The sequence below is a fragment of the Phocoena phocoena genome, chromosome 8 (assembly GCF_963924675.1).
Source record: "Phocoena phocoena chromosome 8, mPhoPho1.1, whole genome shotgun sequence".
In the NCBI taxonomy this organism is placed as follows: Eukaryota; Metazoa; Chordata; class Mammalia; order Artiodactyla; family Phocoenidae; genus Phocoena; species Phocoena phocoena.
Genome location: NC_089226.1, coordinates 1,262,047 through 1,277,452, shown reverse-complemented (window position 1 = coordinate 1,277,452; position 15,406 = coordinate 1,262,047). Strand labels below are relative to the sequence as shown.

General features: G+C 60.3%; 1 pseudogene; it reads right to left on the bottom strand.

Moving 5' to 3' along the window:
• Window positions 1-1,801: 1,801 nt before the first annotated feature.
• Window positions 1,802-2,439, bottom strand: LOC136126732 (glutathione S-transferase Mu 1 pseudogene; annotated as a pseudogene).
• Window positions 2,440-15,406: the final 12,967 nt, after the last annotated feature.

Sequence of the window (15,406 nt, the reverse complement as noted above, 5' to 3'; positions counted from 1 at the left end):
CCAGGAGGCTGGGTGGGGGAGGTGAGTGGGCAGCAGCCCAGCAGAGCTGCCCCTTATGCAGGTCTGAGAGCCTTGGGCCCTGGAAACGGTGCTCCCAGCTGGCTGCCATGGCAACTGGCAGGCTTGGGAAACTATTCATCAGGGTCTGGACAGATTTCTCCAGCTCCCCCTGCTCTTTCTTCTCCCTAAGTGGCTGACTGAGGTGTGAACGGGTCTGCTGGATGCAGGCCAGGGGCACAGAGGGCAAAGGGCTGGTCACACACTCCACACGGCAGGCTCCCCGGGAGGCTGAGCGACCGGTGACGGGCCTGAGCCAGCTCCCAAGCGGAGGCCCGACCCCAGAAGCAGGATGCCAGGGGGTCCGGCCCCCTCCTGCCAGGGACCTCTGGCTCCTGGCCCAAGGAGTCACCCTAGGAGGGAGACCTACCTGCTGTGCCCCAGGTGAGCCAGCGGCCAGGTGAGATGGGTCTTTTCCAGCAGGGCCACTCAGAAGATGCGGGGACCGCGGAGTGTCAGGCTGACAAGAGGAATCAAGAGATCGGGACTTGATGGCGCTGGGTCTGATTTAAGTGAGGCAAAGGGACAGAGGAGGTCAGAGGTTAGTGAAGTACACTGTCAAGGCCACCAGTCACTGGTCTGGCTGTCGGGCCACTTAACACCACCAGCGTCTGAAGCACCGTCCAGTCGTCTCCACTGGGTGGTGATTAAATGGTGTGCCTCTCGCGGCTTGCTCTTGGAGGCCGCCCTCCGAGTGAGCCATCGTCCTCCTTTTGAGGCCAGAGAGCTGGGCTGAGGGAGACCAAGCCACTTGCCCACGTCGCGCGGCCAGAAGGTGATAAAGCTGAGATTTGAACTGACGTCTGTCTGCCTGCAAATCCATCTCTTACTGACGTGCCAGCAGGTGGCAGAGGGACCAAGGCTACGGGGCTATGACCTGCTCACCTCTCCAGACAAGGGCAGGCCCGTCCGAGCCGGTCTGGGGTTCAGGGCCCTCGCGGTCAAAGTGCCCCCTCACTGTGCATTGGTGACCTGTGGCTTTAGACCAACAGTTACATTTCTCCCGAACCCCGGGATCTGCATCATTGTCTTTAAGACACGCGCCCGAGAGTCTGTGACCGGGGCTCTGGTGCCTGGCGGTGACTCCAGGAAGCTCCATAGGAAGAAGACCCTGGACAGGAATCACTGGGCCCTCCCCTGCCAGAACAACTGGGGCACCTGGAGGACGTCACCTGGTCTCGGCTCTCAGAAGCTTGGAGGGCAAAGCGAGGGGGCTGGGCCAGCTGGGATCATGAGAGGAAGGGAACTAGCAGTTAGAAGCACCCACTACGCTCCAGGGATTCTAGTACATTTATTGCTGAATCTTTTTTCTTTTTCCTGCAGGTATGATGAAAGCTTTCCTGGGGTTCAGACAGGGCTGGGCCGGAACCACACCAGGAAGCAGGGCCTGCACACCAGGCCAATTCTGGTCTTCAGGGCAGGGCTGGGAGCTCAGAGCGAGCGCTATGGGCCAGGGGTCTGGCTGGGCTCCCCACAGCAGAAGCCATCATGGAAGGGAAGGGTCATCTGGTCGTCTTTAGTGCAGGAGGGACAATGTGGGCTGGGGAGGGACTTTGCTGAAGAAAAGTGGGGACGGAAGCTTTAAAGGATAGATGAAAAGGGAGTTGGGAGGGAGATAAGGGGGCCGAGAAGGCATCTAGAGTGAACAGAAGGAGGAAGAAAAAGACAGATGGTTCTGGGTGCACGAGATCCAGCTGTTTTCCAGGGCACCAGCTCCCCACTCCTGTCTCCCGGTTCCAGGGCACTACTTGTTGCCCCACATATAGCAATCTTTAGAAACGGAGGGCCTGGAGGCAAGTGAGTGGACTTCATGTAGGCAGAGACCTTCTTCAGGCCCTCAAAATGGGAAATGAAGTCTTTCAGGTTTGGGAATTCATGCAGGCGCTCGGGCTCACATATGCAGTGCACATCAGGATGTTATAGCCAGGAAGTCCACATAGGTGAGCTTGCTCCCTGCAAACCAAGGCCTCTTCCCCAGAAAATCTGAGAAGAGCCTCATCTTTTCAGGGGTCTCCTTCAAGTATGCAGGCTTCAGTTTCTCACAGTCAGAGCTGTAGCAGGTCCTGGCCATGTACAAGCGGACATCCAAAACCTGGTTCTACATCCACGCGAATCTTCTCTTGCTCTGTCTCGCTGCAGGTCGTGCTTGCGAAGGATGGCGTTGCTCTGGGTGAGCTCATGAGCCGCGTCAATCGAGTAGGGCAGATTGGGGAAGTCCAGGCCCAGCTTGGATTTCTCACTCAGCCACTGGCTTCTGTCATAGTCGGGAGCATCCCCCATCGTGTACTTCCTCTCCACATCGTTCGAGTCTGTGTACTCTGGGAGCAGGCGGGCGGCGTGCCCCAGCCCGCGGATGTCCCAGTAACCCAGGATCATGGGCATGGTGCTGGTTTCTGTGCTCTGAGATGCTTCACAGGAGCTGGGCTGGAACTTTATTGTTGAATCTTCACTCGAACCCTTTAAGGTTGGTAGTGCTACCCGTGTTAGGGAGTGAGCTCAGAGAGGTTGGCGATTTGACCCAGAACAGCAGGACTTCAGCCCAGATTTAACTGGCTCCAAGTCTGTCAGGTTTCTGTTCTATTCTCTGACCTCCCACAAGCACGGGCTGCTCCTCGGGCCTGTGGACGCCAGGGAGCCCCGATTCAGCCTCTTAGCTGGGAGCCTACATAGCCTCCTTCCTCCTCAGGCCCCATCACTACACGGCAGATGGGCATCCTTCATCCTCCAGCTACTTTTATTTCTCTTTCCATTCTTCTTTCCCTCCTGGCTCCATCCAAGCAGGAGACCAGGAGGCACAGCCAACAAGCAGAAGCCAGAGCAAGGCTCTCACCCCATCCCCCTCTCCGACCACAGCAGAGGTGGAGACTGGGGTCCTCACCAAGCCTGAGGACAAAGGAGGGTCATCGGGGAAGCCTGGAGACGGGGTCTCTGCCCCAAGCGGCAGGCTGTGCATTTGCAGACTTTCCTCCATATCTCTGCTTCCTTGGGAAGCCCTCACGTCTGCAGGCCACGGCAGGGTCTCAGGGTGTCCTCAGTACCCCTCTCTCTGGGACGGATGCCTTCTGTGCCAGAAGCTGAGCAAGCTCAGCCTGTCTCTGGAGTCATGTCCCCTTTTGGAATTGTTTCTTAGGGGGCAGCTTGCAATCCTGGGAAGAGCTCAAGATTGGGGGTCAGAAGATCTTTGTGCTGTTCCCACTTCTGCCACCAACAAGCTGGGTGATCTTGAGCGTCTGGGCCTCGGCTTCCTCTCCTGTAGTCTCTGGACTAGCTGGCCCATCCTAACACTGCACTGTCCTCCAAGCTCTGCAGTTCCTCGGCCCCCTCCCAACCCAGCGATGCCTCCGCCCCCAGCAGCCAGGTGCCCCTGTCCTGTGCCAACCTGCCAAAATGCAAAGTGTGCAAGGCATTCGGTTTGTTGGTGCTATGATTCCTCTTGAGGCAGGAAGTCGAATTTAAATTGTGCCCCAATCAGCACAAAAGCCGGGAAGCTCGGGCCTTCCACACAACGGATTATATAGAACAGCTCAGCTCTTCTTCCCTTTAGTTCCCTCTCTTTTTTCCTGCTCTTTCCCAGTCACTGAGTCAAGTAACCTGTATTAAGTGGATGTGTCCGCGAGGCTGGGTGCAGACGTGTGATCCAAGCCGAAAAGGGCCGTCGGGAGGACTTGTGGTTCCCCAAGAATACGGCACAGACCGCGGAAGGACAAAGAGTTCCTCAGTGCCTCTGCTGTTTCCCACACCAATGGTATTTGTCGATTTTATAGTGAGATCACGTTTTCTGTGCCCGCCTCCTGCCTTCTCATCCAGGCAGGAGATCAGGCTGCTCTCTTGCCGGGGCCTCACCTCCAACCTGGATGGGCTGACCTAGTTCCCACATCTCTGGCACCAAAGACGAGGGTCTGAAGATGGTGATGTGCTGGCCGTGCCCATCCAGGCAGATGACGGGACGCTGATGGAGCTGGTGTAGGCAGTGAGGTCGCTGGCCTCTCCGGAGGCCCCGGGCATCCGTGCTCCTCGCTGAGCCTCCCCAAGGGCAGGGGATGCCCGTCTTCCCCGTGCAGTGCTGGCGCCTTGGCATTCCACGCCTGCTTCTCTAGAGCTCTGTGCATGCGCCCGGTGCTCTCACCCCTGCTTCTTCATTTCATCTTCTCGGCAACGCGGTGATGCAGGATTATTACTGCTGCTTCCTCACAGATAAGGACCTGAGCTCAGAGAGGCTCATGAGCGCCCCAGACCTCACAGCTGGACCGGCCGGGCCGAGCTGGGCTCACTGAGCTCTCACGGCACCAGCTGTGCCCTCGGGAATCTCCCGGGGGAATCCGAGGGGCCCCCAGCTCACTGCTCTCCTAAAACTGACGCCACCTGCAGCCCCAGGGCAGGGGGCCCGGAGACCCCGAGCCCAAGCTCTCCCTCCACCGCCTCACACTGCACAGGAGGCCAGGGCTCGGGACACGAGAGCAGGGGGGGTCAGCAAGGAAGGCAGTGCTCATGAAAGGGAGCCACAGGGCATGGCTGCCCCTCCCCACCTGAGGACCACACCGATGGAACCTCTTCGGTGGGATAGAGTGTTTGAAACAGAGTGGGTGTTGAAGGGTTTGTTAGATTTGTTTTTCTTTTCCAGACAGAAATAAAAGAATGTTTAAGAAAATATTAGGACATTGGCCCAGGAGTCCCATGTAAAACCGAGGTAGGTGTCTCGGGGCGGAAGCGTCCTCTTTGGGTATCGGAGGCTGGCTGTGTGGGCGGGAGGGGCTGGCGGGAGCCTTCCCTGGAGAAGAGGAGGTCTGCCTGCACCGCAGCTGCCGGAGGCCCCACGACCAGCCTCGAGGCGAGTCCGTGTGGCCAGGTGCCCGTCAGCTGGGTGCCAGGGCTCATAAGGAAGGGGTGCACGGGGCCCACCCTGGGAGTTTAGACCAGAGTCAGGAGCCGTGGAGGAGGGATGCGGTCCCCTCCGACAGCCCACGGGCTTCATAAAGGAGGGTCGCTTCAGCCACCTTGAGGCTGCACTGGCCACGTTGTCACTGAGAGACAAAGGCCGGGCAGCTTACGAGGAGGTGGTCAGGGGGCAAAGAGATGTGAGGAATGGGAAAGATGGAAGAGAAAGGGAGCAGAGGTGGGGGCTGGACCCCGAGGATGGGGGAAGACGGGCAGGTGCCGTTAAGGTTTGGCAGAGAAAGAAGAATAAAGCGGAGAAGGAATCCCAGGGCCAGAAGATAAAAAGGCAGAGAGAGGAGCCGGCAACCAGGGGGGCCGGGGGACCGTGAGCCCCGCCCCACCTCCCAGGCTTGTGGCCCCGCCGGGCCTGCTCCCCCCTCCTCCCTGTTGTCCCCTCCTCACCCTCCCCCCGGGGGGGCCAGGGGGCAGTGTCTCAGGCCCTCCTCCCTCAACTGCCACTTTTCTCTGTCCTTCACCGGCCGCGGCCAAGGGCTGGCATCCCAAGCCCAGCTGTTTGTCCAGCGCTGCAGGTGCTGGTGGAGCAAGTCCCGGCCCGAAGCCACAGTTCCTTCGTTTCTGAACCTCCCACACGAGTTGTAAGCGGGGTGCAATAGGGCAGGTGTAAAAGGATTGTCAGTCACCAAAGGGTCAGGTGCTTGGAGCCTACATTAATTTCTAGGACGGGAACCTGTCCCCGAGCTGTGGGGCTTCCTGCCCCCTGACCTCACTGTCTTGCTGGTCCTCGCCCTGCAGCGCAGGCCTCACGCTGGAGGAGGCACCGAGAGGGTAGGCGGCCTCACCGACACTTGCCAGGCAGTTAATCCAGGCTGGGGTCGGAGACAGGGACGCAGAATTATGGGGTGAGAAGTTTTATTCTTTATTCCTGAAGCAGATCCAGGCTGTTAGCACTGAGAATAGTCTAGGTGGATTTTCAAGGAGCTGCTGAATATGTATGATGGAGAGAATCTGAACACGGGAGAAACAGCAGAGACGCGAGAAGAAACTGGATGGATGAAGGCCGAGGGAGGAAGGTGGGACTGTGGCACGGATGGACGTGGCTGGACAGGGATGGGGGGAGAGGCAGGAAAAAGGAGGCTCAGGAGAAAGGAAGGGGAAGAGGAATAGAAGCCAAGGGAGCGGGCCAGCAGCCGGCGGAGCGGCCAGACGGAGCAGCACAAGGCAAGGCCTGGCCGCCAAGCCCCGCGGCTTCCGAGGGAAGCAGATGCTTCCAGGGAGCACGCGGAGGATCCTTGTTGACTCGGGCCCAGCGCAGCCCGGAGGAGCGACCCAGTCCCTGCCCTGCGGGGTCCCGTTCCCTCCTCTCCGTCCTCCTTCAGGCTCCGCCAGCCCCTCAGGGGTCCTGGTGGAGCCAGAAGCCACCACATCTCACCCGGGAGAAGCGCTCTGGGGGTGAGTGTGTGCAATGTGTGTGCGGGTGTGCAAGCAGGCAGGAGGCCAGGGGAGGGGCAATGACTCGGGGGCGATGGGCCGGGCGGAGGCCATCCTGTCCCCTCGTGCCCACCGGGAGCGTCCTGCGGCTTCTTGCTGCCCCCGATTTTCCTTTCACCCAAAGCACCAGACTGCCGCGGCCCCGCTCAGCAGGAAGGGCTGGGGTCCACCCCGGGTTCTGGGCCAGAAGAACCTTGGGGCTTCCCTGTCCTTATTCTCTCCTGCTGCCCCTCACGGTCACTTTCCTCCCCCTGTTTCGGGACGAGGGCAGTATCTACATGGTGTCCCACCCACACCCCGGCCCCTCCGCAACCCAGCAAAGCCCTGGATGGGAAGGACGCTCAGAATGACTGGGGAGGGCGGGGTTCCCACAGGCCCCAGCCCCCTCCCCAGTCCAGGCCCCTCCCGTGCTACCCTCCACCACCCACCTCAACCTCCCTTCCCAAGGGCGGCCCGAACACTACGGGGACACCGACGCCCCTCACTGCCCCTCCACCCAAGGTCAAGGGCTCTCTCGGTGGCCCAGAGGGGAGAGCCAGGCCCTGGGAGGGAAGTGGTGGAGGAGGACAGCGGGGCGGGGGGCACCCGCGGGAAAGACAGGTACCAGGGAGCCAGATGGGCCTGGCGGGAACAGAAGTTAAGTGGGAAGAGACGGATAAACAGCAGACACCAAGCAACCAGCCAAGCATATGCTCCACAAGCAGGCGCCACCGGCACCCAGTGGGGTGGGGAGGTGTGGACCCACGGCACGGCACAGTGGAGTTGCTGCGGCTGACTGTCGCTTGGCCGGAACCAGGGGTCGAGGCCCCCTCCGTGGAGCCTCAGAACCACGGAGCAGCCTGTGCGGGCCGGGTGGGGAGGAATGCCCGGCCGCCTGCCCCAGGGATGGTCTCTGGTGGAAGAACCGAGCCCCAGACTTGGACGTCTGAATATCCAGGTGCCGGCTCCAGGACCCCAAAGCAGAGACCCAGGGCCCGAGCAGGATTCAGGGAATGAGCAGAGAAGCAGGCCTGGCCTACCCAGGAAGTCCTGGAGCCCCGCGGTGCCAGCTTCCGGATAGCAGCCCAAGCAGGCCGGAGCCCTCACTTGGGTGATGTCATCCCTTTGAGCCGGGAGGGAAGGGGCGGAGCCCGGCTGGAGCTCTGCGGACTTCACAGGCTCCACCCCCAGACCAGCTCAGCTCCAGGCCCTGTCTGCCCGGCTCCAACCAGACCTCCAGGCCAGCCTGCCTTCGGGAAACTGCAGAGCCCGGGGAGGGAGAAGGGAGGAGGGTCCCCGCACACTCACCCCTGCAGAAGGCTTGCCTGCGGCCTTCGTCCACCCCATCGCCGTCCACCTAGGGGAGCCCCGAGCTTCCAAGGCCCTGAGCCTGCTGGGTATCCCAGCCTCAGCCTCCCTCTCCCCCCAGAAAGTCCAGAAATGTTCGTCTGCTCTGCAAAGTACCAGGTGTCCCAGTGGAATGTCTTCTCTAAATAGTGCTGTGGGAGGACGACCAGGGAGACAGGCCCTGTCCTGGGCTCATTAGCGCTGAGCTAAAGGAATAAAAGCTCTGAGCTGAATCTGAGACTGTTCTGAGCCCCAAAGCCAGACAGCCCTCCTACAGAATGGCCCCATCACCTCTCACATGCTCCTGTGGACAGAAGCCAGTTAGAGGCCAGCTGCTGGCCTCCTTCCATAGCTGGCACTGGCCCCAGCGTGCTGCCCGTCCTCCTTGCGCTACCCCGGCCTGTACCAGCCACCATGGCACAGCTCACTGAGGACTCAGGCTCGGCCAAACCCGGCCTTCCCACGCCCGGCTCAGGGTGCTAGTGGAGGTTGCCTCGGGGCAGTGGGGCTGGGGTATCGCAGTTTCAAGAGCAGCCCATCCGCACCACAGGGCCTCCTGTCCTGGCAGCTGCTTGGCACGGCTCCAGGGCCCAGGAACAGAGAGGAGCTCTCCCAGGCACAAGCCCACAGGAGCCTGGGAGCAGGGCCCACTTGAGCCCACACGCCCAGGGCAGATGCTGGACCCCGTGCCGGCACTCCTGGCTCTTCCTAAGCCCTTGGCCTTGTAGCCAGGACGTGTCTGGGGCAGACAAGAATGAAGATGAGGGTGAAAGCAGCGGGAAGGAAGGGTGACTGGGAGTGAAATTTCTGCTTTGTTTCACTGAGCCCTGGACCAGGAGCCCTGGCAAGAGCAGCTGCGGGACCCACTCACACCGGGAAAACGCTGCCTCTACCTTTGCTGGCTCTCAGACTGGACATCACACATGGGCCCAATGGCCCTAAGAGCCCATGTGTCACGCGTGTTACACTTCCCAGGCTGCTTCCTCATATATCAGGGTTGGTTCCCATAACACTGCCATGATGGAGATGAAGCGATGGTATTTTCATTTACTCTGTGGATGAGGAAAGTGAGGCTGGATCTGAGTATCTGTTTATTGATGGCCTCACAAGGCAAGTGAGGTTATGCAAGGATAAATGAACCAAGGAACTTAATATGAGCCAGGCTGAGCGGATAGCCCAGGCTCCCAGCCTCCTTCCCCACATGACATTGCCGCCAGTACTCAGCCCTGAGGGAAGAGGCGCGGCTGGGAAGACGTGTCCACCCAGGGATGCTGCTTGAGGAAGGAGGGGGTGTGTGACGGGTGGACTGTCACCCTGCACGGGGCCTGGAACAGAGGGGCTCGGGGCGTGTGAGCACGTACTGCGCTGCGTGTTTTCAAGGTGAGCTGGGGAAGGCACGTGAGCATGCTGGAGGTCACCGTGCAGCGTGCATGTCGACCCCCGAACCATGACAAACGCGGGACGGGAAGATGCCCAGGGAAGGGAAGGATGTCTTCCTGCGGAGATGTGAGCAGGGTCTGGGTGTGTTTGTCTGGGTGACGGTAAGAAGGAAGTTCTGCAGACAGGTTCACGCATGTGTCCACGATCGTGGCCTTTGCGTCGGGTGTGCGCACGTGTACCTGTGTGTGGGCGCGGTGAGCAAGTGTGTAAAGGAAACTAGCACACCTGGGCCAGGCGCTTCCTGGTGCTGCCGCTAAGATGCTGAGTCAGGCGCCTTTGCTGTCCTCTCCCAGGGGCCTCAGGGCGTCTTCCTCCCGCAGCACCTCCACTCTCCGCCCTCCACATCTGCAGTTCACAGAGGACCTGAGCGGTCAGTTAGAGACATTTAAATTCCAGGAGTGCTGAGGAGGCCCAGGAAGAGGGAGGAAAAGGCAGCGTGGATTCCGAAGGAGGGACTGGAGTTTGCAGATCTTATCACGCGGCACCTGGCACCTGGAGCCCCCGAGTCCTGTTGAAGCCACGCTGGGCCAGAAGCACAAAGGCCAGGTGGTACCAGGACCTGCCCCCTTCCATGCCCAGAGCTGCAGTCCACAGGCCCTGGAGCAGAGGGGCTGCATCTCCCCCGCCCACCCCGTCCGCTCCCAGCAGGTGTCCCAGGCTGATGACGCGGGGCCTCCCCCGTGCAGGGCGCCCAGCTGCCCAGGAAGCCGACCCTGTCGAAGCCCACCCGCTCCATCTCCAGGTGTCTGGGTTGCACTGATCTGTGAGGCCGTTACCTCTGTCAGAGCAGGTGACCTCGGCCTCAGGCCCAAAGTGGGGTGGGGGTGGGGGCGTGTGACTGATGAAGGAGGCGGGCCTGTGGGGGCCGGGGGCGGGGGGGGGGCCGGGAGCACAGCGCGGGTCTGGGCCCAGGTCCCAGCCCCCCTGGGGCGTCAGCACATGGAAGCTCTTCTCCCCGTCCCCTCAGTGGAGGACACACCTGTAGGGACCACGGCAGAGATTCTGGGCACATCCGTGCCGGGAGGAGCCTCAGCTCTACTTCAGCGTCCAGCCCCCTCATTCCACAGATGAGAAAGCTGAGACCCCCGAAGCGGGGAGGCTTGGCCAGGGTCACAGAGCTTGTCAGCCCGCACCAAGACTTTAATGTGTCAGGATTTTTGCAAAGGGGTCTTCTATAGTTTGGTAGGACTTAGAAATGTTTCCATAGCCTGGACTGTCTGGGCCCTAATCCGCGCTGTGATTAAGATTCAGCCGCACACCTCTCGCTGGGAAACGCAGTGATGGAGCGACAGGCCGGGCAGCTGCTTCCTGCTCTTCAAACAGGGCCTCTACGCACAAGGCCCTTGCGTCAGCTTCCCGGGCTTGTGAGCCCTTCCAAGCTTGGCAGACTTCTGAATGTCTGTGCTCTGGACGTTCTTCTGGAGAGAAGCTTACAGCCTTAATTGATTTACAAAGAGATGCAGGAGGTGAAAGGTTGAGAATTGTTGCCTGAAAGCATCAGGAATCCAGACTCCAGAGAAATCAGATCTTCACAGCCAGTTGCTAAGCGCCTTTGCAGCATTTACAGACATAAAAGCGTTGGGCTCCTGTTCCCTGGGTTTATGCGTGTATATTTTTCAATATGAAAGCGCTTCTAAGCTCTAGGATGTAAGTTCCTCAAGGGCAAGTTTCTGGCCCACTTGTTCACTCTCTAAGCCATCCTTGGAGCCTGGGTCAGGGCCTGGGCAGATGAAAATGCGATTAATGTATTGATCTAGGCACTTCTCTTCCATGCCCACCACTACCTGGTCTGCAGAGATGACAAGAATCGCAGTCATACGGAGGCAGTGACTCAAGAATTGCACGAATTATTTTATGATTCAGTGCTATTTTTCAGCACCCTTTTCATCTCCTGTGAAAGACTGATCACCTTTGGGGAGGTGAAGCAAACCCAGACCTCCTGACGCATCCTGGGAGGCGTTCCACCACTGCCCAAGACCCTTTGGTGGGGTGGGGGGGAGGTTGCTCGTGCAGACAGGAGGGCAGAGCTTCCAGAAGCAGGGCAGCTGTGCCTGGCGTGTCTCAGACCCCGGACCTGGGGAGTCTGAGTCCTCAGCTGCAAAGAGAGAAGAATTCTGAGTCCACCGAGGACCAGTGTGCCTGGCTTCAGGACACAGGCTGCAAGCCCCGGCCTCTCCACCTTGCCTCTGACCCTATTTTCCTGTCCCACTTTGTAGCCTCTGCAGCTCAGCCACTAAGCCCCCCCGGGGATTAAGACACTGAGGGAGGAGGCCGGAGGGCAGCTCATCTGGGGGCGGGGCCGCCTTCCCGGGAGGGAGGATGGACCAGGAACTGGGGTCCCAGGCCCCCTGGACCCGCCCTCCTCTCCTTCCTCAGGCTCGCCTGGGGGCAGGACCCTCCTCTGGGGAGCCAAGCTCTGTGCAGTGGCTGCACAGCTGCTGCTTCTGTCTGGGGCTAAAAATAGCCTCTTCTCTGCCCTTGTCCAGCTCAGGCTGGGCCAAGGCTGAGAGGGGGACTCACTGGGCAGGAGGGGAAACAGGTGGGCAACACTCAAGTGCTGCGCGAACGGGCACAGCCTAGGGGACACAGGGGACCCCCCAGGGGGGACAGAGACCCCCCGGAGGAGATGGGGGAACCCCTGGAGGAGACAGGAGACTCAGGTCCTGCATATTGACTCTGACTCCCCAGAAACTCCCCCAGGGAAGGGATGGGGTTCCTCGGGGCAGTGCTTCTGAGGGGAAGGAGCCGTGCTGGTTGAAGCACCACAGACATAAAAGGACCCTATGATGTAGGTGGTGGTATTATTATTCCCTTTGGCAGTTGAAGAAACAAAGGCCCAGAGACACGAACTCGCCGAAGCCACGGAGCCATCAGGTGGAGGCCGCAGCCCGAATGCAGAGCCGACCCCAAGCACGGCGAGGCCCAGCTGGCCTGGGTACAACCGTCTGGGAAGAGGATACGGGGTCCCAGAGCTGCCCCGAGGAGACGGGCACGGTGGCCCCAGCACCACCCTCCAAAGGGCTCATCGTAATCCTGGACACAGGACACGTCCCAAGGCCCAGAGCCACTTCCTCGGATTTGCTCCGAATTTTCAGGTAAATCCTCTCTGGCCACCACATCCCCGTTTCATGACAAGGCCCAGGGACATGATGTCCAGCTAAGTCCTGGTGAGTAGGGACCCCAGAGGACAGGGTGGAGACTTTGCCTGCCAAGCTCCCCAAAGCCACAGGACCCCCCCTTGGAGGGTAATTTTACCTCTGAGGACAGAGCGTGAGACCGAGGGTCTGTGCAAGGACTTGTGCATGACTTGGAGGCAGGATTGTGTACGTGTGTACGTGTGTGTGTGTGTGTGTGTGTGCTCAGTCTGGAAAACTGGTGACTCATTGAAAAAGGGAGCTTTCTGACCCAAAGAGCTTATTTTCAGCTATTTTTATCTCCTCTTGTATCTTGGCCCTTTTTCCCCTTGTCTTTTTCAGAAGTGGAGGAATTTGGGGGCAGTGAAAGCTGTGTGTACGCATGTGAGGCAAAGTCTGGGCTGAGAGGGGACCCCTGGGACGGTGCACACAGGGGTCTGTGGGTGCACACTGGTCCCCTGCTCTGGTACGTGCACGTGTGGGCGTACAAGCAAGGTCCCTGCCCTTCCCCCACCTGCAGGAACGCTCTGACGGGGCTGGGCTGTATCTCTGCGTTTTCCCGTTGACCTCTGCCTCCTCCCAGGCCCCAGCCCCTCACACCCACCCAGGTGGGTGCCCTCACATGAATATGTGGACACAGACACAGTCCTGGGCCCCTGTCTCTGGAGTGGCCCTGGACCCTGAATTTTCTCTATTCTCTGCCCTGCCATCCTCACCCCAAAACACTGACATCTTCTCAGGAAGGTCTTCCTCTGCTCTGATTGTCGCTGGGGAACAAGAACTGGGCTTCTCTGGAGACTCACCCAACCCTCCCACCCACCCACCCACCCACCCACCCGCCTTGGCCCTGAGAGCCAGCAGTGGTCCGGCTAGCTGGGGCCAGCTTGTGCAGGGGTTTGGGGGCCTGGCCGCTGCTCAGAGAGGCTGCTCAGAAAGAGGGACAGGAGGAAGGGAGGTGTTCTCTGATTTCTCCGCCTCGGGACCTGCCCCTGCAGAGGCCAGAGCGGCCTCCTCTCCCCCCGCTCCACAGGGACAGCGCAGGGCGCAGATTGCGTCCTTCAGGGATCTAGAAGGCCTACGTGTCCCTTACCCAGGGTCTATGTGGACGTGACCGTATATGAGCACGTGTCCTGGTGTCACGAGGCACACGTGCACACGTGCAGATTCTGCACAGCGTGTGACAGACACTCTCGGTGTCACTGCACATGGGCGTGGCCACCTCCGCCGGAGGGGCGTGCAGGCGTGTGCCCACTGTGTGTATACGTGGGCAGACAAACCGGACACATGGCAGTGCCCTGCGCTGCTCTCTGAGAAGTGGAGGGAGAGGAGGATGCTCCGGAAGGCCTTCACCAGAAGCCGCTCTGGCCTCTGCAGGGGAGGGATGGGGGGGGGTGGACAGAGGGCCAGCCCCTCCGAGGGCTAATGCCCAGTGTCCCCTGCACACCAGGAGCTACAGAGCCTCTGGGCATCCTGAGCTCCGCTACATCCCGCTGAGCCGGGCTGTAGTTCACGCCCGGCTCAGAGGCCCTGGCCAACGGAGGGGCCCGAACCCAGCCCGTGTGCCCGGAGGGGGCATGTGTCCGGTTTGTCCGCCCAGACAGTGCCTGGGCTCGGCGGAAGGAGCAGGCTGCGTGGGGCAGGGGTGGGGGGAGGTGGGGCGGGGAAGGGGGAGGGGGAGGGGGAGGGGTGGGTTGGTGGGGTGGGGGTTGGAGGCAGAACCCGCCAGCCGGCCGCCCAATTTCAGATCCTGCCCCAACTCTGGCTCAGCAGGCTGGCCTCAAGGAGAAGAGGTATTGAATTATAATCCTCTCTTCTCACCCTACATGGAAGGGAAAATCTCTGGCTTTCTTGAAAGATCTGAATCCCTTCCAAGGGGTGCCTTCTAAGCGTCTATAAAATGGGGGTCCTGATGGGGCTGCCCCACAGGGAGGTTCTGAAGATTCATTCAGGGGAAGGGTGAAATACGCACTAGCTTATTAGTCATTGTTATCGGCCTGCTCTGTGAGCGAAGACAGTGGTTCTCAATCGATGGTGTCCCAGAGGACGTCTTGCAGTGTCTGGACACACGTTGGTTGGTGAAAGCTGCCGGGCTGGGGGAGCTGGCCTCTAGGTGACAGAGACCAGGGATGCTGCTGGCGTCCTGCAGAGCACAGGAGGCCCCCGCACAGCGGAGCACGCAATCCGAGAGGCCACTAGTGCAGAGGCTGGGAACCGTGGCAGGGAGCTTGCGTTCCTCCTGCAGGCAACGCGCTGATGACGAGCTGAAGCACAGAATGACACAAGGAAATCTAGGTTCTAGAGAGAAAAGTCCAGCCAAGTTGTGACATGACTACAGAGCTCAATTAGGGGCCCTCCAGACCTGCAGATCAGCAAGGTGCCATGAGAGGGGCCCGGGGTGGCAGGGAGACCAGGAAGGGGGCACCCGGAGAACTGGCCGGGGCCGGGGTGGGAGGACCGGTGGGGCCGGGGGCATGCTGAGGCTTCTAGCTTGTGGGACCGGGCAGGGAAAGACTCTGTCTGGCCTCCAGGAGTCGTAGTTGGGGCAAAAGCGCCTCCAGCAACCTGGACGTCAGCCGTATCCCCTCCACTGCCCCCACCCTTCCCCCAGGACCCCCTTCAGGAGACCCCTCTGCACGCCCTTGGGGCCCCGAGAGATGGGCATCGGATTTCCTCCTCCTCTCCCTTGGATGGGTGGAGATAGAGGCCCCTCAGCCGACCAGCCGCAGACAGACGAGGACACTCTGGCCCTGAGGCCAGCACCCTCTGTAGCTTCCCAGGGGCCGGAGTTGCTGGGGGCAAAGGGGAGGACGTGAAGCCGGGTGGGCTTGACCAGCACGCAGACTGAGCCTCCCCTAGCCCCGGTTCCCCTGCCCCTTCACACGGGTTCTGAAGACAAGTTACAGGACACGGGGAGAAACCCCAGGCGGCCACGCCATTAGCAGGTGAACAGGTGGAGTCCTGAGCTGACGCCAGGGCAGTTTAAGACGTCACCTCATGGGGAGGGCAGAGGACAGCCGGAAGACAGAGAGGCCCTGGCGTGCTCCAAGGAGCACTGGGTAAGGACT